The 26,424-nt window shown below is 44.9% G+C and overlaps 1 protein-coding gene across 15 annotated transcripts in view; it reads left to right on the top strand.

Annotated features, from left to right (window-relative positions):
* Positions 1-26,424, top strand: part of ABLIM1 (actin binding LIM protein 1) — a 322,972-nt gene that overhangs the window by 118,603 nt on the left and 177,945 nt on the right. Inside the window, exon 1 of one of the 15 annotated variants that reach the window (XR_012905701.1) lies at positions 3,093-3,428. The exons of the other annotated variants lie outside the window; for them this stretch is intronic. The gene's annotated coding sequence lies outside the window, so the exon portion shown is untranslated. Of the gene's footprint in view, positions 1-3,092; positions 3,429-26,424 lie in introns of those variants that run through there. 15 annotated transcript variants of the gene reach the window in all.

Consider the following 26,424-nt stretch of genomic DNA (forward strand, 5'->3'; position numbering starts at 1 on the left):
AAACTTCCTAATTGTCAGGGTGGTTAAACACTGGAATAAATTGCCTAGGGAGATTGTAGAATCTCCATCACTGGAGATATTTAGGAGCAGGTTGGTTAGACATCTATCAGGGATGGAAGGTGCTTGGGCCTGCCATGAGGGCAGGAGACTCAACTCGATGACCTTTCGAGACCCCTTCCAGTTCTAGTGTTCTGTGATTCAGATGTGCAAAGCTGGAAGTGAGTGTGAGTGAATCTGAGTTTTGAACTCAGATGATCCATTGACTTCCCCTTTCAGCTTGTACAAATTGCTCAACTTCTAAAACTTTTTCCCCCCTCTCTTTAAAATGGTGAGACAGTGTACCTGTCCAAAACGAGTTTTGTACGTAGTTAGTTAATAACTGCAAAGCAATATGAATAAAGCCCTTTCAAGAAGGAAAATATATATAAGTACGTTGTTGTCAATCCCAAGTGTTCACAAATCATGGCTCAGTCCCCCTCAGTTGTGAAACTGGCTTAAAATTAGGTATTTTTAAAAGTGCATTTTATATTGGCCTTCTGGTTTTTGAGCCATTGGGTCTCATGTTTTATTATTCTTGCCAGGCATGCAATAAAGAATGGAGACCCGTTATACTAAGTGCTGTACAAACACAAAATAACAGACATTTTCTAGAAACATACTACTTTTTCTTATCAGTAAAATCTAAGATTCTGTCCTAATAACATGAGTCCAGAATAACATGAATCCAGAAGCTGGGACTTCAAGAAAACATCAGATACCATGAGAATTGTTATGAAATTAGGAGGCTTGGCTGCTCTGTAAATGCTTTATTATTATTTTTTTTACATCAACTTAATAACCATCCTAAGATCACCGCTCAGTTAGCGCTGGGCAACTGGAAGACTGGAAAAGCATGTCAGGACTAGAATCATAGAATACTAGAACTGGAAGGGACCTCGAGGTCAGCAAGTCCAGTCCCCTGCCCTCACAGCAGGGCCAAACACCTTCTAGATCGGGGTGAGCAATAATTTTCGAAAGGAGGCCACTTCACAAATTTCTGAAGTGGTTGTGGACTGCTCCAGAAGGGGTGGGTCTTTGAGTGAAAGGGCATGGCCAGGAGGCTTCCCTGATTTGGCTTGAGGGCAGGGGAGTGCATGAAGTCTTTGCCATCCACCCCCAGTGCTTAGAGAGAACTATCAGCTGTTTTGAACAGCTGGTGGTTCCCTCTGGTACCACGTTCCCCTGGGAGGTGGAGGAGGAGACTTTGCAAGTTCCCATCTCCAGGTCTCAATTGGCCTGGGGGCAGGGGAGTGGTAGGGTGGCCGTGGGCTGGATCAACCGACTTGGTGGGCCTGATCTGGCCCGCGGAGGCTGTCTTACCACCTCTGGGGTAAGGGATTTGGGTGCAGGAGGGCCCGTGAGGTCTGGGAGGGAGTTTGGGTGAAAGATACAGTTGTGACCTGGGGCATGGGATTGGGATGCAGGGGTTTGGGTTGTGACCTAGGGCAAGGGGAGTTAGTGATCTGGGGCAGGAAATTGGGGCATGGTCTCAGGAGGGGGGAAGAGGGTTTGGGTTATGTGGGATAGAGATTTTTGCGGAGGGAGGGGTTGGGGTGCAAGAAGCAACCTCTGGCCGGGAGACTGACCTGTGAGACTCCCAGCCAGCAGCTGAGCTCATTTCTCAGGCAGGAGCCCGCCACACCCCCACACAGGCGGCAGGGTCATGTGGTGTGTGAATAAGAGCAGGAGGGGAGGGGTGCTGGTGCTTCCTGCGCTGTTTTTTTAACAAACAGGCAGCTTCTGGCCAATGGGATTGTGCTGGGGGCGGGAGCAGCCATGAGGCACCACTCCTCCCTGCTCACAGTTTGTGGAGAACAAATGGCCCAGTAGCTGCTTTTCGCAGAGGCATGCTGGGGTGGGGCAAGCAGGGGAATCTGCCTGAGGCTCCCTGCTGCCTCCATGGGCTGTATTCATTGGCGTGGTGGCCTGGATTCGGCCTGTAGAGGGTGTTTTGCCTAGGCCTGATCTAGATCATCCCGGTGCTGTGTGGAATGGACAGAGGTAGGGGTGTGGGTGTGAATTGACAGGCAACCTTCTTCAAAACATCAGTCTTTTGAGTTTTATGAGCACTAATGGGGTTTTTTATCTCCTTAATTTTTAAAGGAAATAATAAAGGCAGTTTAGGTCTTAAACATATAGAATTTCACTTAATGAACATTTTGACCTTTAGAGCAAGCGTGACCTTTCTGGGTGTGTTTTTTTGTTTGTTTGTTTGTTTTTTTAAATATTTGACTGACTTTTGTTTTTCTAAAAAACTGTCTTATGCCCAATTTGCATAGTCTCATTTGACTATTCCATTGTCTGTGTGCTGTGATTAAAAGCACATTAGAACATCTCTGGGCATGTTTGCTTTCTGGATATTGATGTATGTCTATGATTTGTTAACATTTTATATCCCTCTTCCTATGAAAATAAGAGTGGGTAAACAGAGCTCATCCAAGAAAGTCAGCTCTGCTGCTATTGCCCACTTGTTACATTTCCAGTCACTTCTATGCTTTCTCACGTTTCTGAGGAAGTCTCCAAAAATTCAGAAAGTTAACTTCTTATCCTCATTCAGAACTATCCTTAAACCTCTCCTTTGCTGTGACGGCTACAAAAATTTACCAACTGTTAAGCTATTGGTATCAGACCACTGTCTGTCGAATGGCCGATATTATCTTATTATTTCCTTGCTTGTTGGTATCCCTCTGTATTTATATTTAGATGGTAAGCTCTTCAGGACTTTTTAATCTGTGTGTAAAGTACCTGGCACAATGGAGTTTTGGTGCACGACTAGGTCTCCTAGGCACTAAAAAATACAAATAATCAGCCCTTGTTCTATATTCCTCTTGGGTTCTATTCAGGGTCAGTTTGGTTCAGAGGAAAAGTGATAAGCGAGCGAATATCAATTTTGCAGTTTAAACAGTTCCCCAAGCATTCCTCAGTGCTCCTCACTTTGCAATCTGTTATCTGTCACTTGGGGGATAACAGTGTTGCCAGTGCCATTCTGCTTGGCAAGGGGAAACGGAAGGTGGTGTCAATGACTAGAGATTAGGGACGGTGGAATTTTGCATTTGTTACGCAGCAGCTGCAGTGGGTCCTTTCAGCACAAGGGGCAGAGTCCAGAAGCACGGAATGAGCTGACAGCGGTGATAGGAAAAGGGACAGAGGGAGAGAGGAGGCACAAGAAGAAAAAGGACAGTGACGAGCAGTCATTCTCTATCAGATCTTGTGGAAAATCTGACCAAGGGAGAGACTTCTCTGGAATAAACTACCTCACCTCCCCCCTCCCTTTTTCCCCATCCCAGCCAAACACTGCTGGAAGGAACGTGAGTCTATATAAATTACTTCAGTTAATCCTTGCTGTCTCTGCTACAAAGAGGACTCATTTGCCATGGTGAAAGAAAAAGGTAATTAACATGTATTGATAAATATATCAGCCATAATCATGTAGGTGTGTACCTTCCAGGATGGAGTTAGTCGTTATCATTTGTTGTCTGCTTCCGCCCCCTCCCCCGCTTATTAAAGCCTCATGTCAATAAATGCAATGAGCTTCATTAGGTATTTTTGCATCTGTTTCCCCGACAGTAGGGTCTGTCGTGCACCTTGTGATTTTCTGGCAAGCGCTTGTTTGAAATTGTTACGAACTTGCGTTTTCTAGCTACTGTTTTGTAGTATTTTGTATAATTCTTTGGTAGTCTTTAGCTACCGAATTTGGTTTCATTTTAAAATATAAATGGAGTATGATACAGTGAATCCTGGACGTGAAGGAGCTTGCCCTTGTAGCTTATCTTTTTGTATAGAAATGAGCTGTTTTGTAAAGGGTGTTGTTGTTGTATCTGGACTTTGCAAGCTGTAACTGAAACATAACATTTAATTGTTTTAAACCATCCTTGAAAGCTGTTGCTTAAGTAAAACAGAGGCTTGGAGTAGAGGAAATCAGGGAGTTGGCCAGCCAACGAGTTGTTCGTTGCTGTGACATAGGTCTCTGTCTCTTGATGCGTTGATTGTATTTCATATCAATGTAACTCAGATATGACTCATGGTCTGGAGCTAATTTTGAAACTTAATATTTTAATAGGAGGATTCATGGGCAATAACAGAAGGCCGTGAGGCAATCTCTGCATACCACAAAGAATCTATGTAATTTCCCTCTGCTTATAAATCTCTGTAAAAAGTAGAAGCAAAATGCAGGACAATGTAGCACTTTAAAGACTAACAAGATGGTTTATTAGATGATGAGCTTTCGTGGGCCAGACCCACTTCCTCAGATCAAATAGTGGAAGAAAGTAGTCACAACCATATATACCAAAGGATACAAGGATACTACTTGTATCCTTTGGTATATATGGTTGTGACTACTTTCTTCCACTATTTGATCTGAGGAAGTGGGTCTGGCCCACGAAAGCTCATCATCTAATAAACCATCTTGTTAGTCTTTAAAGTGCTACATTGTCCTGCATTTTGCTTCAACTACCCCAGACTAACACGGCTACATTTCTATCACTGTAAAAAGTAGGCTTGACAGAAATGTAGGAAAGAGTTTGTGTTAAATTAAGCCAATTAAGTAGATTTTTCACCTCTAAAACCTAAGTTGAAAACCTGTTAAGGTGACAGACAAAATCAATTGAGTGCCCCGTAGTTGGTCTGTCCATGGATGTGGCCAAACCACTGACCAGTGTGGCAGACTGCTGGCCAGTTGACAGTCACTGCTTAAGCGATGTCCAGCTCTGGAATCACAAAGAGTCAGGGTTTGAGGTATGTTATGTGGGTACTATCAGCGCCTCTCTAGGATTAATAAACCACAGATGATAGTGGTCGAATCCCACTAGGGTCAGCTCAGCCCTTTATCTCTTCCAGCAGAGGTAAATGGAGTTTGCAGAGACTGGAATTAAACTTTAAAAACCACTGTCGGGGCTAAAGATGCCTTGTGCTTTTTTTCACAAAACTTTGTTTTGTTGGCTAAAATTTCCCATTCCACTGATAGCTAGACTCTCTCCAACCGAAACAATTTGCATTTTGTGTGCTGTGTAAATAAAACTTGATGCACCGGCAGGTGCTGTGTAAATCTGTATTAAAGAGAAGTGGAGGGGGAATGTTGCAAGTGTAACAGAAGGAGAATGCAGCACTGGGCAGTGTGTTGAAAACGTCCTATAGCCTACTGGGGGGAAGAAGCGGGGGGGGAGAAATCAAGAGACTTTAGAATTTAAGTCCAATGCAATGTTTTCTAGTCCTGTTAGTGCTATTTTTAAATACCTACCATGCATTCAGTTTTAGATTAAAACAAGGGTTAAATGCCATCTCTTGAGTCCAACAACTGCTATTGGGACCTCAGTGTTGCAGACTGCCTTTAGTATCTTTTCACATTTTTCTGCCTTATTGTTTCAGACTGTTACTTCTACAACACCTTCCCCCATTTCATCCAGGACAACAGGAGTTGCAGTTACTTTGGAGCTACTCAAATGCCACTCTCCAGTAGTGTTTGCTTGTGAGATGATATGCTAGTGTAAGGAAACTGGCATTCTCTCTTCTAGCCTTGACATGAGCGGTCCTCTTTTTATTTAGTGTAAAATTCTGCCCGTCTCTAAGAACACATGGTCGATGGTAAACATGCTGGCGAGGAATTGAGGGGCTGATTTCAGCTAGAAAAATGCAAGCTCAGTTCACTGAAGTGCAAACCAGTTAGTATGGTTTATAACGAATTAGCATGCTTTGTTATATTCATAATGTGGAATGATTTCTGTGTGTATCTATTTAGCTGAGAGATGTGCACAAAAAGATACTGAGTCCAGGCGGCTCTTCTTCAGTCACCCAATGACTGTGGCAGATTATTGACTGATGCTACATTTTCGGCTCTCTGAATATGCATCTGCGTGCTTCCAATTTAAAGGCTCTTATTGATCTAGTGTACTGGACAGATTGTTACACTATTTCATTCAGTGATTTGCCCTCACAGTATTCAGTAACTGAAAAAACAACGTATGCATGATTCTCAGTCAGTACCTGCTTCTCTGCAATGTAAAAACCCGACTGTGGAGTGACACAAGTGTATTCGTTTTGAATGCGGTCAGGTAATACATGTTCTAGCTAGGGGTGGCTGGCCTGTGGCAAGCACCCCAGTCAGAGCAAAGCCAATTCACAACAGCTGAGGATCTGCCCAGAGTTTTGATGTCTTGGCCAACAGATCCTGGGAGTATCCCATTCTCACTGGGGCATGAAGGGTAAGTTCCAAAATATGAAGTGAGACGTTGATAATGGTATTTTAACTTATGATCCCTAGTAGGAGTTGTGGGGCTGACCCAGAGGAATGGACCTGTGACTTGTCATTCCAGAAGAAAACTCTGGCCTGTCCGTGCTTGATTAAAGAGGGAGAAGTGATGGAAGTTTGATGGAGATGTTAATGCTCAAGTGCCCATCTCTGCAGCCTTAATATTTGTGCCTGTTCTGCATTACAACTAGGCACAGGTGTCTGGAAGGCCTAGGATGTCTTAAGACTGAGTGTGGAGATGTCAAGGAGTGCCAGTCCACCAAGCATCACAGAAAATCAATATATTTTAGCAAAAAGTTAAGATTTCTACTTGCATTTTGCCCTTTTTTTGTCTAATAAAAGCTTATAGGGAAACATGCAGCACCCTATTGGTTGAGATGGTTGTGCCAAGTACTGGTATTAAGTTCACGGTCAAGAAACTTGCTCGATGTGTGTCTCCAGTCCTGCATTCTTTCCCATCCAAATCTCTCAGTGCCGTTATTTATGCCAGTACCAAAAGGGAAGCACTTATAGGTGAGGATGCTCTTGAAGACTGCTCAAATCTCAGCTTATACATAGACAGCATCTTTGTGGTCACTAAACAGATTGCCTTGGTAGAGCTTGGTTAAAGTTTCCAGAGCAAGCTGTCCAGTTAGTCCTTTGTAAGTGCATCTCACTATTGACTGGATTTGCCACCTTTGCCACTCTCTCTGAGTCCTGGTCTAGACTAGGAAGTCAAAATAACTCCCCTATTTCAAAATAACAAGCGGAGGGTCCTGTGGCATAGTAGGGGTGCTGTCTACTTTTGTAACCCTGTGTTTCTCCCTGGATGTACACACCAGATGTGTAGTAGGCCTAGACACCTGGGGGAGGGCAGACTTAGGAGATAAGGACCCTGTGCCCAGAGAGAGAGAGAGAGACAAAGGATATAGGCGGGGATGTCACCTGGTGGGGAACTAGGCCTGGGAGTGGGGGCAGTCTCGGCTGGGCTGTGAGGAGGTTTTAGACCGAGGAAGGGTCTAACACTGTCTGCTTTGGTGCCTGTGCTAACATCGAGCCTATGCTATGCTGTGTCCCTGAGAACCAATAAAACCTTCTAGTCTACCAGCTGGCTGAGGGTCACATCTGGCTGCGGATGGGGGTGAAGGGTTGGGGACCCCCTGACATGTCGTGTCACGTCCACACTACCAAGCCCATTATTTTAAAATAAGGGGCTGGTTATTTCAGAATAACTACTCCTGCTTTCCACAAGGAATAATGCTTATTCGATGTAGCCATTTCAAAATAGCAGTAGTGTGGATGCTCCACTGGTGCAATTTGGAAATAACTACTCCCCAGAGTCATTCAAAGTAATTACTCCCCAGTGCTTCCTGGGGCTCTAAGTTGAGGTAGTGTGCCCACATTAAGGAAGCCCGCCTCAGACTGATTTTGAGGCTTCCCTGTAGTGTGGACGCTCTATTTCAAAATAGTTATTTCAAAATAATTTTCTAGTGAAGACATGCCCTGAGTGTAATCTTGAAGATTTACCACTCTGAGTGAGTCTCCAGCTGCAACCCTCTTTAAAAAAAAAAAAAAAATAAGGAGATAAGCATTTGGCATCTGTTCCCCATTTTCCTCAAGGAACCTGTGACCAGCAAACGATTTAAAGTAAATCAAAAAACAAAATACTTATTCATCCACAACTCCATAGCAAACAGAGAAAAATAAAACAACAAAGTCCCTATATACCAGGTATTACCCAAAATTTGCAAGGAAAGAATAGGTATGTTCCATTCAGCCATGCTGTCCCTGTTTCTGTCCTGGGAGAGAGTTCCTGCAGCATTCTCTGTGTCCCTCTTAGAAATTTACCCCATCTGCTTCTGCTTGCTTACCCCACTCCTGCCTAAGCAGGGGTTTTATTGACTTCCTGTTACTTGGCCCTGGTCTGGGAAGATTAAGTGTCTCTATGCTGTCTGGAGCCAATCAGGTGGGAATTGCCTAATTAATAACTCTCTCTTTGTTTCTTAAGGAACAGCGATATTCTCCCTGCTTATATCTTATCATTGTTTCAGTTTCCTGTTTGTTTTCCCTATGAGCTTCCTTCAGTTTAATACCATGTAGTCGGTCAGGATAATATCCGTCAAATTAGTTGCATATGGTATTAAGAAAAAAAAATACAAATAGCTTCCTCCTCCACAAGCACATTTATACCTGTGTTTAAGGGGCTGTCCAGGTGTAAGTCATAAGCTGATGAGTGGATTCCAAGATTGGAAGGAACGACTGTGATCATCTTGTCTGACCTTCTGTGTAACACAGGACATAAAACTTCCCTAAAGCAATTCTGCAAGAAGATCTTTTAGGCAAACAGCCAGTCTTGATTTAAAAACTATCACAGATGGAAAAATCCATGAGCCTGGAATTCTTCCAATGATTAATTACCCCCACTGATACACACTTACACCCTCTTTCCAGTCTGAATTTATCTACTTTCAGCTTCCAGCAATTGGACTGTGTTCTATCTCTCTCTGCTGCACTGATAAAATCATTGTTAAATATTTGCTGCCCATATAGTTACTTAGACTGTAATCAAGTCACCCCTGAGCTTTCTATTTAAGCTAGCTATGTGGGTAGCAAACATAAACTGTGTGTGAAAGTCCCATGCCTAGTAGGCTGGGCAATGTCCTTTTCCTCTCAGGTTCTTCTGTCCAGCAATGTAAATGTCCCCTTCACATGTCTGCACCCCCCTCATAGTTGCTGCCCTCAGTCAGTGCAAACTCCGAGGTCTGAGGTGTATCTGCAGAGTTCACTTCTCATCCTGGGTAGAAGGAAGTAAAGAGGCATCTTACTTGCTCCACTGGCTGCTTGTTGTGCCTCTCGGCCACCGCTGTGCTGGCCGATTATTGTTCTTTTCCACTGACACGCTGCTGGCTGTCAGTCACCATCCACGGACATCCACCTCTTGGCTGTGACTTGTGCTCATCACTTCTAACTGATTTCAGTTCCCAGTGATTTCAACTCTTGGTATCCAGGGCAGAAGAAATACAGCTTCACCCCAGTGGCATAAGTAAGAGGCTCCTAATGATATCCGTTTAGCACTGTTCTTTAAACAGCAGGGACGAGGGAATGGGGGAACGAAACAGGTCAAACCAATCAAGGCCGAGCCCTGCACAAGGTATATGTCCTCCTAACCAGAATAACCTTCCCTCACCCTTCTTATTCTCCTAGAGCTCTGAAAGTCGAGCTCCTGCTTAGCAAGATTCCTTCTGCTAACTGTGAGCCCTTTCTTTTGGAACAGATTACTCACAGTCCTGAGTTTCTGTATTCCCACAATAATTACAAACATGGGTAACCATATTTGTGCTCTCCCTGTATTAATACAAATATAGGTAGTATTGGGTCACAAATTATGTTGATTGCAATAAGCACAATACCTCTCCATCTGCTGAACATCTAGCAAATCAGAAGCCAAGTGTATTTACATAAACACACCCAGGGTCTCTTCCCCCCCATTCCAGTTGCCTGTCGGGAGCATTCCTTCAGACCCAGCTTACATTAACAGATGAAAATCCCTGTGATATTGATTATATAAAAGTCTGTTCTCTGCCTAAAAACCACGGCACTAACCATGTGGGAATCCTGTTCAGTGTGATTAGTCCTTACCCATTCATTGAGCATGGACATCTCCCCTGCTTATTGTGGGTCTGATTGAGGAAAGCATTTAAGCACATATCCCATTTCTGTTCAGGACAGCACGTCTTTCAGATTTATTGACCTCAGTGGGCCTTAAAATTAAGCATATGTTCAAGTGCAATCCCGAATCAGGCATGTGTGATTTTGCTGTGCGCCTGTAGTGTAGTTGTATGTTTTGCTACTGCCTGTCCTCATTGTCACACCACAGAGAACAGAGTGTCACCTGCATCCTTGCATAACTGACCAAGATGATGCAAATAATATCTGGCACTTATAGCACTGTAAGACTAGTGCCATATAAATAAAATCAATTTATTCCTCATGCCATCCCATTGTTATACGTTGGCATAGGTGCCCAGTGTACAGAAGGAGACAGCAAGGCAAGGGAGGCCTCAGTACAGCACCACTGATGTTGCTGTAACTTACTCATGGATTTTTGTGAATTGCTGTCTGAACCTAGAGGCACATCAGAGGTTTAATTTGTTTTGTTTAACTAATACCTGATAGGTCACAGTGACTTAAACCTTTAGCTCAAGCAGAAACAGGTTTCACACTTAACTCTGGAAAAACCTGTGTTCAGATCTCTCTGCAGCTTCTAGCAGGGTTCATTACAGTACAAATAATGCTTTTCTTTTATTTTAAAAAAATGTTCCTACTATGGGTAAGGTGTTGTGGAGCTGTATAACTATGTATTATTACTGAAGAACTACAAAACACAAGTTGACGTGAGACAGCACGATGTGTGCACCCAGTAAGCAGAAGCTGGTGTATTTCTTCTCCTCCTTTTTGTACAAGGTCATTTCCAAGAAGTATAAATGTATGTGGGAGAGTCTGCTTTCCCAGCAGTCATCAGTGTTTTCTTGGCATTCATGTATTTAAAAATTAATGTGCTCTGTGGAGCTTGGTGATGGTAATTACTGAAATAACATTGCATAGGAAGATCTTGACTTTCACTTTGTAAATGTACAAAAGACCTGAGTTTCAGGAAGGGCTGTTGTTCATATGGGAGAGCCTGTGGACTAAGCATATGTGCTCATCAGTTTTACATACAGGAGATGGCTATGCGGGGTGGTTAGACCCTGAGGGGGTTATGTTGTTACATGACTCTCTCTGGTGTAGAAGCATTGGACTGGAAGGGCTCTCAGTAGGTCATCTAGACCAGTCTCCTGCACTCAGGGCAGAACTATGTAATAACTACTAGACCATCCCCGACTGCTGTTTGACTAACCTGTTCTTAAAAAGCTCCAAAGACAGAAATTCCCTGCCCCTCCCTCCCCCCCCCCCCCCCCCCCCCATTCCCAGCAATTTTTTCCAGTGCTTTACTGCCTTAATGTCCAATCTGAACCTCCTTGGCTTCAACTTAAGCCTGTTGTTTCTTGTCCTGCTTTCAGAGGTTGAGAATTTTTCTCTAACAACCTTTTCATTTTCTTAAACTCTTACGGCTCTTCTCAGTCTTCTGTTTCCCAGATCAAACAACTTTTTTTTTTTTTTCAATTGTTCCTATTAGGTCATATTTTTGAGAACTTTAATTATTTTTGTTGCTAGTCTTTGGGTTTTCTCCAGTTTATCCAAATCTAAACCCAATACTCCAGCTGAAGCCTAATCAGTATTACTTTTCATGTAATTTACTTCTGCTATTTCAACCCAGAATGATGTTTTCTTATTTTACACAAGTGTTACCTCATTGACTCATTTAGCTTGTGATCCACTATAACCCCCAGATCCCTTTCCACAGCACTCCTTCCTAGGCAGTCACTTCCTATTGTGTCGTTGATTTTTATTTTATTTTATTTTTTTTTCCTTCCTGAGTGGACTACTCTGTACTTGTCCTCATTATATTTCATCCTATTTACTTCTGACAGTTTGTGCAGATCATTTTGAATTTTAATCCTATTTTCCAAAGCACTTGCAACCCCTCCCAGGTTGGTATGGCCTGATGCTGAGGATAAAGCTTGAGTGATACCATAATTGAGGAGATAAAAACTAGGAATACCAACAGATAATGCTACAGGGTGATGCTTACTGGGTAACAATTAAGCAGTTATCCGGGGAGCAGCCTCCCGCCCACAGCTGGGCAGAGGGTTGCTCTAGCCCCACATGGCTGGCAGATGGGGCTGGAAGCTGGCCGGCTGGCAGTTGGGAGTAGGAGCCAGTTAAACATTACAGTAACCTAACATTTAACCAGTTAACTGATTAACTGGGATTTTATATCCCCAATAAGAACTAGATGGATAGGTGCCTGGGACAGACTACACTGAGAATGCACAAAATAGGGCAGACAGTCCCCAAAAAGTAGGGTTGCCAGGTGTCCGATATTTACCCAGACAGTCTGGTATCTTCGGGCTCCATCTGGTTTTAAAAAAAAAAAAAAAACCCAGGAAATGCCAGACATGTGAAATGTCCGGTATTTCCTGTTACCCTCCGATGGAAGCCCGGTGGGGACAATTTTCCCCTTCTGCGTCTGGCCGAGGTTGGGGAGTGAGGCGCGCGTTAGTCATAGTGAAGGGGGGGGGCAGTTGCTGGGCGCCACGCTTGGGCAGCACCAGGCTGGGGTGGGAGCAGAGTGCATGCTGCTCTGGCCCACGTGACCAGCGGAGACCCGGGAGCTGGTCATGTGATGCCTCCCTCTATACGCTGTGAGCGGAGGCAGCCAGGCTGGGGCGGCAGGAGCAGCGACTTTAAAAGTAAGATTAACTTACACGGCTGTCCTGTTCCTCTGGTGCCTGGCTCGGGGGGGATTTGATTGGGGTGGGGCGCTCCCGGCGCTGGGGATGCCTGGGTCTTCGGGGGGGGGGGGGTGAGTGCATTGTGATGGGGGCATTGGGGGCTTGGATCTGAGGCAGGGGTGAGTGCATTGGTATGGGGGGGCACTAGGCAGGCCGGGGGGGGGGGGATGTATTAGGGATTAGTATGTGGCCCAAAACTGGAGAGAGTGGTGAAACTTTTGCTTAACAACTTTGGTCTCTTCTCCCCCTTTCTCCCCCCTGCCACCCCCCTTTCTTTTGACAATTTTTTTCCAACTGTGGGGTTTTTTTTTGGGGGGGGGGGTGTTCAGTATTGTTTTGTTAAACCATCTGGCAATCCTACCAAAAAGGCATGGTTTATTTTGTAATTAGATTCACCAGACCAGTTTTTGCTCCTTCTGAGAGATCTTCAAACTACCTTGAATGTGTTTGCCGATGTTTATGCATGTCTTGGTCTCACCCTCAATATCCAGAAGACCAAAGTGCTCCATCAGGCCTCTCCAAATGAGGTACCATAAGCCCTCTATTAAAATGAACAGAGAGGCACTGGAGAATGTTGATCGATTTTTTTTTTTTTTTTTTTTTTTTTTTTCTTTCATCCAAGGCAAATATTGATGTAGAAATTCAGTATTGACTGAGTTGTGCCAATGCAGCCTTTGCTCGTTTACGGCACAGGATTTTTGAAGATCAAGACACCAAACTTCTTGTCTGTCAAGCTATTACTCTCCCAACATTATTGTATGGGTTTGAAATCTGGACAACCTACAAACGTCACTTGAAAGTCCTTGAGAGGTATCACCAACCCTGCCTCCACAAGATCATGAAGATCAAATGGGAAGACAGGTGTGCTAACTGTTCTGGAAGAGACAGACTACCAGTATGGAGGCAATGATTATCCATCAGCAACTTTGGTGGACTGGTCACATTGCTCAGATGCCAGCCTATTACCTCCCAAAACAGGTCCTGTTTTCTCAGCTGAAAGAAGGATCCCGTAACATGAGAGAACAATGGAAACGTTATAAGGACTTAATAAAAGATAACTTAAAGACGTGCAAACTTGATGTTGACACTTTGGAGACACTTGCCCAGGATCACTTAAAATGGAGAGAAGTTCTACACAGCGGCTCCCTGCATTTTTAATTTGCCTGCTGACATGCTGAAGAGGTGCAGGATGAAGGAGAGACTGGCTTCTAGTCATGATCAACAGCCTTCTTTTGTACCTGGAAACATCTGTCCTTGCTGTAATAGAACTTGTGTTTCAAGGATCCGCTTTATCAGCCATCTGAAGGTCCACAACTACAAATGAAAGATGAATGTACTCGGCAACAAGTGATCAATCATCAATCATGAGAGCCTGCAGTACTACTCCGGGTTAACAAGAAGCCAAATACTGTCCTCTTTAGGCATTTCAGCCCTTGCTTCCCATGCAGACAAACAGATCTAATATGTCGAGAGGTTACTGAAACCCCAGTTCACTGTATGTGACGTATCTGATCCCAAAGGATCAGACACTTACCATCAGGTCAGTATGTATCTCTGATCTTACTGAGGTATCGTATCACACCACACCATCAGCTAGCCCTTAGTGATCTAACTAAAGATTTACTAATAAAATAAACTAATAAAGTAATTGAATGAGCAAGGAATCCTATATATACCAGTGATTTTCAGTGCTCATAGATGAGGATCATAGCAGTGATGGAAAAGACTGCTGGTTTGCAAAAATCTCTATCTGCTAACTTCCAAAAGACTGGAAAGTCCTCAGCCCATAGTTCAAAATCAGCACTTCTGACCTTTTCCCTTTTGTGCATCCACTCAAGATTTCACATGAACAATTTCTTCTGTCTTTTTGATTGATTCATTGATTCATTCATTCATCACTTCGAATAATATTTTGTATGGACAGTGGATGTTTGTGTGACTGGCACTCAGGATGTTGATTGGAGCTATTTACTTTGTGTTACATTTTTATGTAGCTGAGTGATTTCAAATAATTTTGGGTCTTTCTGTGTGGCATTCTTTTTAAAGCTTCTGCCTACTATCAAATAGGCATTTTTATCTGTATGACTGCATGGGCCATCAGAGAAGGTGTAGGGTTGGAAGAGGCAAGCTCCCAGCCCCCACCCCTTCTGTGAGGCCCCAACCCCTAGGAGCCAAGCCACCTCCCCGTCCCACCCACCACGAGGAGGAGGATGTGCGGCTCATGGCTCCAGCCTCTCTGGCTCCGGAGCATGGGATGGTGGGTGTTGCGAGGTTCCAGACTCCCCCAGCCAGGAGCATGGTAAGGTGGGCATTGGGGCAGCAATAGTCTGCCCCCAGAACACCTGCAGAAGGCATTCTGGGGGTGGGAGTATGGGTGGGGACAGACTGATGGTTTAGCAAGGCTGTGCCTTCCCCCATCTATTATACCAGATGCCTATGCATGACTGACTTCTTTTTTTTTTTTTAAATGTGCTGGGTGCTATACCTCTTTGGGTGTTGTGAGGAATACACGTGTCCTGCCTTTAGCGGAAATAAAAATAATGAAGAATGGGATAGATTGCCTCTAAATATTGTCTTTTTTATAGGTCAACTGTGCGCTGAGAATTATTTTGTTAGTGAGAGGAAGAAGGAGAATGTCAGGGTGCTGAGATGGGCATTTATTGCAGTGGTATTATGCAAACCGGATTCACATTTCAGCTTTTCACCCAGTTTAGTGAAAACTGCCACGTCCCACCGTGTCCTAATGCTAAGATGTAGCATCATACTGAATCCTGTGTCTATATAGTCTTCTGCCCTTTGGTTCACTAACAGTTTGTCCTGTAACAAGTCTTCTAGAAAATGTGTCTTCTCATTCAAACATAGGCTTAGTTGAGTCAACATTTGATTCTGTATCAATTGTTTCATAGTAAGGCTTGGCTTGCAACATACTTTATCAGTAAATTCAGTACCTTTGTGTTAGTGATAGTGTTTTTTTTAAAAAAATATAAAAGCTAGGGATGTAATAGTGTAGTCGATTAACTGATGCGCAAAAGTGTATAGATTAATGCTATAGACTAATGTACACGCATTTTCGTCTCCCCCTCGCTCCCTGCCAGTAAACTTTTAGCAGGCTGGCTCAGTCCTGGCTCACAGTGGGTCAGGGACCTACCCCTGTTTCAGCTCTGCATTTCAAGTGTATTAAGAGCCAGGCGGATGGGTGGGCAGCCTAGCTCAGTTCTGACTCGTGCTGGGTCCAAAAGCTCAGACGACCCTAGACAGGCACTGCTGCCACCCTGCACTGCTGCCTCTCTCAGAAGTGTCCGCACAGGGCAACAGGCAGCCAGTCTGAGAGAGAAGCTGGTTTTTAAACTGGCTCCCCTCGTGGACCAGCTCCCCCCCAGCACCCCGTGCTGCTGCCTCTGATACAGTGGCTGCTGTCCCCGCCCCTGGGAACTATAAAATAGTCGACTAGGCGATAACATTTCATGAGGTTACTTGACTAATCAACTAACCAATATTTAACATCCTTAATAAAAGCTGCGTTTACATCAATTCAGCTTCAGAGAACATATGAGAACCTATTGCATTAAGTGGAGTTCGTTAAATGTGGAGTTTGTTTAATTGTTTTGCAGAAAAGAGTCTTGTTTTCTCCAGCACTGACTAACATGTGAAATATGAATACTGTAACTGTCTGTAGTCTCAGTATTGACAAGACAAATTACACTGTAGAATGCACAATTTGGTCACCGAATTAGACATTTTCTTAGGATACAAATAAGGCATGTGTCTTGTAGGCCACACATATTCAGTTACAACAGTGAGATTCCATCATTAACCAAATGAAGTCCACACATTAACATCAAAAGCTAATTATGGGACCCTTCCAATCCACTTAATTAGCCTTATTAGCGCTGGCACTACAATTGGCAGGTACTTTTTTTCCTCTCCCTTAGTTTTTTCTGTTATAAATTCTGGGTCCCCCTTTTTTCTCCACTCAAGCTCATCTGAAGTGGGTTGTGCCACTCATGATGCTATATTTATTTTTACTAGTCTCTAAGGCTATGTCTAGACTACATCCCTCTTTCAAAAGAGGGATGTAAATTAAACATATTAAAATTGCAAATGAAGCCAGGATTTGAATTTCCCATGCTTCATTTGCATAATCACATCATGGTATTTTTTTGAAAAACGCTATTTCAAAAGTGAAACCATGGTCTAGAAGCAGTTCTTTCGAAAAGAAAGGCCTTTTTTGAGAGATCCTGCAAACCTTATTTTTTGAGGAGTACAAGATCTTTAGAAAAAAACTCTTCTTTTTGAAAAAACAGCATCTAGACCATGGTGGGGAACAGGAGGCACAGACCTAGAGGGACACAGGGATTGGGAGCAGGATGCGGGGTGCAGGGGAGGCACAGGGAGTGGGACGCAGGGAATGGGAGGGGTAGAGGGATTGGGATCCAGGGGCAGTGTGGGGTATGGGGGGCACAGGGAAAAGGGGCTGCAGGATGCAGAGGGGGCGCAGAGCCAGAGGGGCACAGGGACTGGGGTGCAGGAGCAGCGCAGGGAACAGGCAGCATGGAGCCAGAAGAGGGCAGGGATCGGGGGGAGCAAAGGCAGTATAGAGCCAGGGAGTGCAGGGGAGCAGGGTGTGGGGCGCAGGGGTGGTGCGGGGAACAGGTGGCGCGGAGCCAGCAGGGCGCAGCGGGGTGGGTGCAGTGAGCTGGGCAGCCGTCAGGGAGCAGTCTCTTGCCGGCGAAGGGGGCTGGGTCTGTGGCAGGATTGGAGCCAGCGGGGTGGAGCCTGGCTGCACCACGCTCTGTAGCCAGCTCCCGGGGACACGCAGCCAAAGCCGAGCTCCTGCAGACCTTTAAAATCAGCGGGGTGGGGCCGGCATTGCCGGGGGTGACTGCTTAGCTGGAAATGCCGCCCCAAGAAATGTGCCGCCCCAAACACCTGCTTGATTTGCTGGTGCCTAGAGCCAGCCCTGACTGCGTGTTTCTTTCAGCAGTGAGTAGAGTTCTGGCACACGTATAAACATCAGTGTTAATGATGAGTCACTGTCTAGGCAAGAACAGTAAATGTCTGAGTACGGATCCTCTTGTCCAAGCAGTGTCTCCCTACACTGCTTTTTAGCAATGTCCTGCCCCACTGCTGGAGCCCTTCTTCTTAGCAGGAAGACTCACCAGGTGGGGAAATGCTCTGACATTGGCAGTTCCTGGCTGTGGATCTCTTCCTTGCTGCAGGGAAAGGCTCCACCAGCTGGGACCCAGCAGTGAAAGGCTGCCAGTTCCCTGTGGCTGGAGTCACTTTTCTCCATCAGGAGACTCTGCCAGATTCCTTGTTGCTGCAGTATCTCCCGTATGTAGAAAAGGCTGTGACAAACAGGGGCTAGGGCTGTGGATGCACAACCATGGCAGCCTCAGTAGCGGGGCCGGGGATGTTGCAGTCCAGCCTGCTGGGGCCACAGCAGCACGGCAGCTCAGCAGGGTGGGCAGTTAGTGCTGGCAGCGGGGAGGGGAGATGGGCTGGGGGGTCAGTAGCAGAGGACCTCCCCTGGTCCAGAAAATTCCCTTGTTTGGGACCTGTCAGGTCCTGAGGATGCTAGACCAGAGAGGTACAACCTGTAAAACTTGTATTTCTAGGCCACTCAGATACTTTTGACAATCCCACATTAAAGGCATAGAGTATTCAGTAGTGTTAGTTCAGATTTACCTATGTGTAAGTGAGATCAGAATCTGGCCTGCAATCCAATGAGAAAATACCCCTAATTTTCTTAATCTTTTGCCAGTCATTTTGCCAAACACCATTGAATTGAATTTGTCAAGCAAATTATGCTACTCACAGCACATTTTATATACATCCTATAACAGGGTTTAAAATGGGATTAAATGAGAGCTGGAGTTAAATAATTGACTTCACTGGAAGGACTCACATGCTTAACGTTTAGCTTGTGCAGAAGTGCCGAAGACCCTCATTCCACATGACACTGCAGGTGGTGTGGTTTGCAGCATAAAGGCCTTAAAAGACAAAAGGTAGAAGAAAGAAAGGAGAGGGCTGACTCATGACATGCAGAGTGGTCAGACAGAATTTCAGAATTCAGTCAGTATTTAATGTTACAAAACTAGATTAAACAATAATTATTTATCCCTTTGACATTTTACTTACTGATATAACAGCCTTTCCCTTACTTTGTTTATAATGACCACTAGAGTCTTTTCAGTTTATTCTACCTTTGCTTTACTCCTTGGCTACGTCTACACTGGCCCCTAATCACGGAAAAGCTATGCAAAAGAGGTAAGTCAGGATAGGGAAATCCGCGGGGGATTTAAATATCCCCCGCGGATTTAAATAAACATGTCCGCCGCTTTTTTCCCGGCTTGGAGAAAAGCCGGAAAAAAAGCGTCTAGACTGGCGCGATCCTCCGGAATAAAGCCCTTTTCCGGAGGATCTCTTATTCCTACTTTGAAGGGCTTTATTCCGGAGGATCGTGCCAGTCTAGACACTTTTTTTCCGGCTTTTCTCCAAGCCGGGAAAAAAGCGGTGGACATGTTTATTTAAATCCGCGGGGGATATTTAAATCCCCCGCGGATTTCCCTATCCTGACTTACCTCTTTTGCATAGCTTTTCCGTGATTAGGGGCCAGTGTAGACGTAGCCCTTATGTAAAATGACAGCTAACCCCAGGTTTATCCTTGTGATGTGTACACGCTTGCCTATACTATACCTAGAGATACTGGATGGCTGGGACACCAACCAACCAACCAATGAAGGTGTCAATGGTTCTTTGTGTCTGAGAATCTGGTTTTAGTTCTCTTGCTCACTAATGGTTCTTATCTGCCTCATTTAACTATTTAGTTTTTAGGTGCTAATAGACTCTCTGTTTTCCAGCTTTTCCTGTTGCATATATTCTTGGCGTTCTCTGATACTTATCTACTCTGTCTTTCTGTTTTCCCCACCCCCTCCCCTTTCCCTCATTTATTTTGGTTCTGGACATCCAACACTTCAGTCATCTGAAGAAGTGGGCTATGCCCACAAAAGCTCATGATACCATTTACATGTTTTGTTAGTCTATAAAGTTCTACCAGACTATTTGTTTTTGTTTAAGTTTTTCCTGTTACAGACTAACTTGGCTACCCCTCTGAAGCATATATACTACTGACATTCATTTTATTTCATGTATTTACCCCTAGATTTTTCTACATAATTTTGAAGTCATTTCATCCAACCGTATCACATAAATTAACAATCAGATAGATAGTTGTGAAAGTTACATTTTTATCCGTGTTCCTTTTTCTTCTTTTCTTATCTATCCCAGCCAACTAGAGTAGTTAGCTATGCCTCCTCCTCATTATTATCTTCAAGGCCTTGTTTTTCCTTTCAAAAGAGTCTCTCTTGGGAGTACTGTATAAATAAGATAATTGAGAACATCCCCATCGCTGGGTTGGTGCAGACATGCAATGTACTGTACTGTCTCCTCTTTAGGTAATGGACAGAAGTACCTTGGTTGCTATGGTCTCTGCAATGAGTGGAGTCAAAACCAATCAATCAGTGTCTGTGCTGTGATCGTGTCCATGATTCGCTTCTCTGGCTATCGACCGAAGGCTTGAGAATAGATAACTTAGATGCACACCATTAGTTCTGCCAGGAAAGACAAAACTGATAGAGCATGTATTTTGGCATTAATGAGAAAATTCTTATGATGTGTTCTCAAGTCCCCTCTTGCTGAACAATTAGCAAAAAAATTGGGAATAATTGGCCTTTCCTTTTACATGACTAGGATGGAATTGACACAACTTGCGTCTTCCCTATCTAGACAGGTAGCTCAAATGACTCCTCGTTGTCTAGCTCGACATATGCATATTGCCTGGAACTGGGAGTAGACACAAGGGGTGGATCACTTAGGGTACATCTGCACTGCAACGCTATTTCAGAATATTGGAGTGTCCCAAAATAGCTATCCTGTGTCTTCACAGCAAGCCCGTTATTTCAGGTTCGCTATTCCGCCATCCCTGTAAACCTCATTCTATGAGGAGGAAGGGATGTTTTGCAATAGCGATTTATTTTGAAATTTGGCGCTGTGTAGACAGCACCAAATGATGAAATAAACTATATCTAAATAGCATTGAAATAAGATGCAATTTGCGTAGGGTGTATATGCACCCTTAATGATTAAGCAGGAGTGAACAGAACCTGGTAATCACCTGGCAGTTAGATGAGCTACTGGGCTAAATGAACAATTGGTCTGACCCAGCGTGGCCATTCTTATATTTGTGAGGCTCCGTTGTCCAAACAGTAGATGAACACTAGAAGAGGAGAGCAGAATGGGAGCTGTACATGAGCCTCTTTGCTTGTCAGAATGAGTACATTGATTGGGCAGTATGCTGTTTGCACACATGTATTCAGGTCACTTAAAGTACATCTCACTATAGCATATAGATGTTGCCTTGTTTGTGCTTAAGCCCTTGTCTATACTGGCATGTTTTGTCACCAAAAACTGCCTTTTGGTGACAACAGTGAGAACGTTTACACTGCAATGTGACATTTTTGGGAAAAACACCCAGTTTTGGTAACACAACTTCTAGCCCTGTTAGACTTTTTTTTTCTTTTCCTCTTTTTATTTTCAACAAGAAACCCATGTGGACTCTGCTTTTTGTTTTGTCAAGAGAACTGGCTTCCACTGGTATTCCACAATGCCCGCCCTGATGGCTGTGCTCTGTTTTGTGATCTCTGCTGCCCTATTGGCATCCATCCCTCCCCTTTCTAAGTGATGAGAAATATGTGACAGCTGAGTGAGCTGTACTGTTTGGGAAACAAAGAACAAATCATTGCAATGCTCCTGTTCTGCCCTGAACAAGGCACGCAACAGTGAACAGACTGCTATACTGTTTTGACATCAGCTATGATGGAATCCCGAAAAGTGTAGGGATCGGCTCTGCCTTCCCACAACACTTCACTGTGGGATGCTTACCTGCATTGCTGTGCCCTGTCTGTTGACAGGGGAGTTAGCAATGTGGCCATGAAATGTCAACAATAGAAGGCAGAAAAACCGGTTTGACCGTTTTTCACTTTTGGCGACTCCTGCATGTCAACAGCACTTTCGTCGCCATACCTTCCCAGCTCTGGTGCCCTGTACCCCTTCACTATTTCCAAATCCAAAGAAGAGCTGATTGAAAAACCTGAGGGAAGATAGGTTGAGAGACCATTTCATTTAGGGTGAGGGCAGAAACTATAGGCAGGAATAGGAAAAAATCAGTCACACTTGGAAAAGATGTGGTGGTAGCCTCTTACTTTGACTCCTAGGAGCATCCAGGCTGGGTGGAGGGCAGTGGCCTCTCAGGAAACTTGAAAGCAGCTCTCTGCTAGGAGAAAGGTCAGTTGTGGTTTCATATTACCAATTCTCTGCATTATTTTTCCTGTGTTAATCCAGCATTGAGCTGAAGATGATTGTTTACAGAGCAGGTGTTCCAGGAAGTGTGTTTGAGAGCACTGACTGGATTCAACTCTTCAGATCCTCTGAGGCTCTGAGAATTTTCAACGAGATGCACCCTAGAGTGCTCAGGACCTCATAGGGTCAAGCCTTAAGATGTCACTGGAGTTTTCTCTTACCAAACTTGGATTGGATTCCTACGCAGTTCAGGTTGTCCAAGTGCAAGCTTAAAGGTGGCTTGCAAAGTGAGAAGGAGAAGAGGATATATTATGACCAAGGCCACCAGGGCAAAAGCGTTCCCCTGCACTGTGCTGTGGAAGGTTAACCTTCACGTGGAACAGGTAAGATATCTGGTTTAAGGTCCCATTGCAGGAAAGAGCATAAATTGCCTTTTGGCTCTTAGAAGTCCATGGAGCTGATGCTCCGATATTGTTGATGGAGACTGTGACGGATTATGTCCGGGCGTGAGCTCCCACCCCTGCCTTAGGTGTGGGGCCCAGTGAGCCCACCGTCTTGAAGACCTGGGGTCTGGCGGTTAGACAGGCGCAAGCTCCCCAACTCACCCCCTTTTGGGTTGATCGCAGGGCTCACTGGGCCCCACTCAAGGAATCGCGTAGTCCTTCGGCCCGCTCACGGGGCCAGCTGTCTATAATTACCTCTCACTGGGGGGGGGCTGCCCCTCATGATTTTCCCGAATTTGATTGTGCGGTAATGGGGTAGGACTAGTGGGACCCAGGCCCACCCTCTCCACCAGGTCCCAGCCCGGGGCACTAAGAGGTTCGGGTACTACCCTTACCCAGCTGACAGGGTCCTACCCTGTAACGCGTCAGCCCACAGGCGCCAAAAGTGACCTGCCCTGGGCTGCTTCCTAGCCTCCCCCGACCCCAGGGGCCCTGCCCCTAGCATGCCTGGTCTTACCATTCCAACATGAGTCCTGGATGCCCCTTCCTGCTTCTCCGGGGTCCCGGCCTCCTGTCTCTAACGGAAGGGAAGGAATCGCTTCCCTGCGGTCCTTCCCCCGGTTCTGCCTCCTGGGTGGCTTTTGAACCTCCCACCAGAGGTCACGCTGCCCTTCCTTTCCCCACCCACGACATCACTCTGTGTGGAGTGTCGGGCCGAAGGGGGCGGGGTTACGTCCTGACGTTCCTGGTCCGGGGCATGACGGACTGCCCCGACCGCCGGTCGGCAGTGTCTCCCGAGGTGGGGGAGTCCTGCCCTGCACGGGGTTCGGCGTGGGCGGCTTCACGGCCATGTGCCTGTTTGGCCACGCCTCCCCGACCTTCCGCTGGCGCCAGAATTGGCGCCTGGTTGGTTTCAGTGCGGCCCTTCGCTGGCCCGTCACAGAGACTCTCCCACTTTCCTATTCTTTCCCCAAATGACAGGTTGAGCAAGGGAATGTCTTTGCAGCAGGATGGATTAAACAATTTTGAAATTGTATTTTTATAGTTTATACGATTTTTCTTTTGAAAATAAACTAGTTTCAAATGAAATCTGAATTTCAATACAAAATAGATAAAGGCGTAAATTTAAAATGTTAAAACATTTAAATAAAAAAAATGCACAATCCATGAGCTTCAAAACTTTTGAATTAAGGGTTTCTTTTCTGTATAGAGGGTTTTTTTTCCTTCTGATTCTAATTTTTGAAGTCAAGATTTATAAATGTGGCACAGTAGACTCTGTACTATTAAGGGTTTGTGGTGTTAGCATATAGATTTTTATGTATTTTGTGTTTGTTTAAATTCCATCCTAATGTAGTTTGATGGAAATGATGAGCAAAAAGTTAATTATCTAGTAAATAATCCATATCACCTTTTTCTAACCTCCTAAAATGTATAGTTAATAAAATTATATATTAAGCATATAATTGCTTAAATAAATATACCTAGTTATAGCAGTGGTGGGCAACCTGAGGACCACATGCATCCCATTAGGGTTCTATGTGTGTCGCAAGAGACATGTTGCTTATCACTGCCCGTGCGCAAAGTTGGTTTCTGTCCATATCAGGGTTTATTTCTACCAGTATTTCTAAAGTGACCTGCACGTAAAATAAAGGAACGTGAAAAGAGGTGCGTGCTGATTGCATACATCATTGACTGAGAGTCATGTGCTCCCTTTGCGTCCAATCAAAGCCCTGCAACTGTTCAGTCAGCACACCCCACAAATTCTAGACATGCCAGTGCAGTTAACAAAACTATCCCAGGAGACCACCTTGGATATGACAATCTTGTGGCCCACTGAGATGGAGGGCCACTCTTGTGGCCCACTCACTAGCTTAGGTTGCCCATCGCTGAGTTTTATACCTCTTATGTAGCAAACCTTCTGGATCTAGTGTGAAGGTTCTGTTTAGTTTTTAATCAACATGTTTTAGTGGTTTTACCCGTGAATGAGAATGTATTTAGCACTGTTGTTATACTTTCATCTCTCTAGCCTTCGCCTCCCCCTTCCCCCACCCCTCCCGTCTTTCTTTTCCTCTTTAGCATCTGAGAAAGTGAGTTGTTGCGCACGGAAGCTTATGGTCTAACACCCTCATAAATGTGTTAGTCTTTAAGGTGCCATAAATACAGAAGTTGATTAACTCAGGGCTTTCCTTTAGGTGACTTAAATCCATTATTTAAATCAATCCACCCTGCCTTGCAAACTGGTTAAATCCGCCCAGGGGCAAATATTTCTGAATCTGGAAAATGACCAAGTGCAAATCAGGCTCAGACAAAAGTCAGTACTTTCGAAAGCTCAGTGGTCCAGATCCTCTTCCCATTGACTTCTGTGGGGAGCAGGATTAGGCCCAGTATGTTTGCTGTGACCTCCCTTTATAGCCTCCTCCTAGTGCGACATTTCCCAGAATCTTCTCTCTGATTTGTGGTAAAGAGCCAAGCTCTTCTGTGGTTTGCAGCAGAGGGATGGAGTCCTGCCAGCAGAACCTGCAGTTGAGTCAGCATTCATCAGCGTGGTTCTTCAGTCCACAGAACAGTCGTGCATAAGTTTCAGGCACAGAAATATCAGCGGGAGTGGCTGCAGGTTTTCTTTCCTTTTCTAAGGAGGGGCAAGAGTGGGCTAAGCAGTGGCGCTGTCCCCGGGGCTGCTTTTCAGAAGGCAGCAGTGATTTTACAGACTTAAAATTCCCACAGCCAGTGTGTCCCTGTGTGTGTAAGAATGTTAAGGTGAGCACATATCCCAAAGGGGTACCTGGCAGCAGGGCTGGCTTCAGCCACTTGCCTGAATCTCTTCTATGCCCCCTCTCCCTCAAGGCCATTGCTGGAGCCCTGCCGTCTCCGAGGACAAGACTGGACACTCTGCTCATCTCTTGCACATTCCTCCTCACTGTACTCCTAGGCTGACCATATTTCCTAAAAGGGTAAACAGAACACTACCTGCTAGAACTGCCCCCCTCCTACTCCAGTCAGGGGCTGACATCAGCTGCTGCGGGGGAACCCTCATGTGGAGCTGGCCCACACCACTCATTCTCTACCCCTCCCACCCCAAACTGCACCCCTCCCCCAAGCCTGCGTGGATCAGGCCGGCTCCACTCATCTGTGTGGGGCTAGCCTGTGCTACTCACCATTATAGGCTGAGCTGCTTGCATGAGCCTGCCGTCCCTTCTTCCTCCCACTGCAGGCAGGCCTCTTAAGAGGTCCAGGGTGGTCCTGGCCATGTGCAGCTTTTGAGGCCCCTCTCCATAATGATGATAAAAAAATAACAACATTGATCCAGCACCAGCCTCCAGGAGTAGTTTGTTTATATAATCAGCTGATCCAAGAGGAAACATGGATCACAGTCTAATCTTGTGCCATCAGAACCAATATATTATATTAATATTAAGAACTTTTTAAGCTCTTTAATATGATACACACTATATCAGTTAACAAAAAAAAAGTCATTTACCAAATCACATCTCTTATTTGCTTAAATTCGAAGTTCTAAGCTGAGAGTGTGCATCACATTTTGGTCCAAGGGGTTTGCACATAAAATGAGTTGCCACGTGCCAAAAAAAATTAACAAGTGTCTAAATTTGAGACTCCCTTTAATCTTGAGGCTCAGCCCAAACGGCCCTCCTAGTCCCCTCTCTGATAATCACCTGGCAAGAGCAAATGGAACAAATATATTCCCGCTTTTGCCAAAAAAAGATGAGATGGCTGTGACAGGACTTAAGAAAGGGACTGGCCCAGTCAAAAGAGGATGTATAGTCACCCTCAGGAACATGCTTAGTCTGTCAAATGGAAGTTTGTGTTATCGGTCACTTTTTGAAAAAGTGAGTTGGGAGATGAGCACTGCCTTTTCTTTTCAATTAGGTCTCACTCATAGAGCAGACTTTAATATTGCTAACAAGGACAACTGAGTTATTCTGCATATCTAGACTAGTGGAAT

The sequence above is a fragment of the Pelodiscus sinensis genome, chromosome 8 (genome assembly GCF_049634645.1).
Source record: "Pelodiscus sinensis isolate JC-2024 chromosome 8, ASM4963464v1, whole genome shotgun sequence".
Classification (NCBI taxonomy): Eukaryota; Metazoa; Chordata; order Testudines; family Trionychidae; genus Pelodiscus; species Pelodiscus sinensis.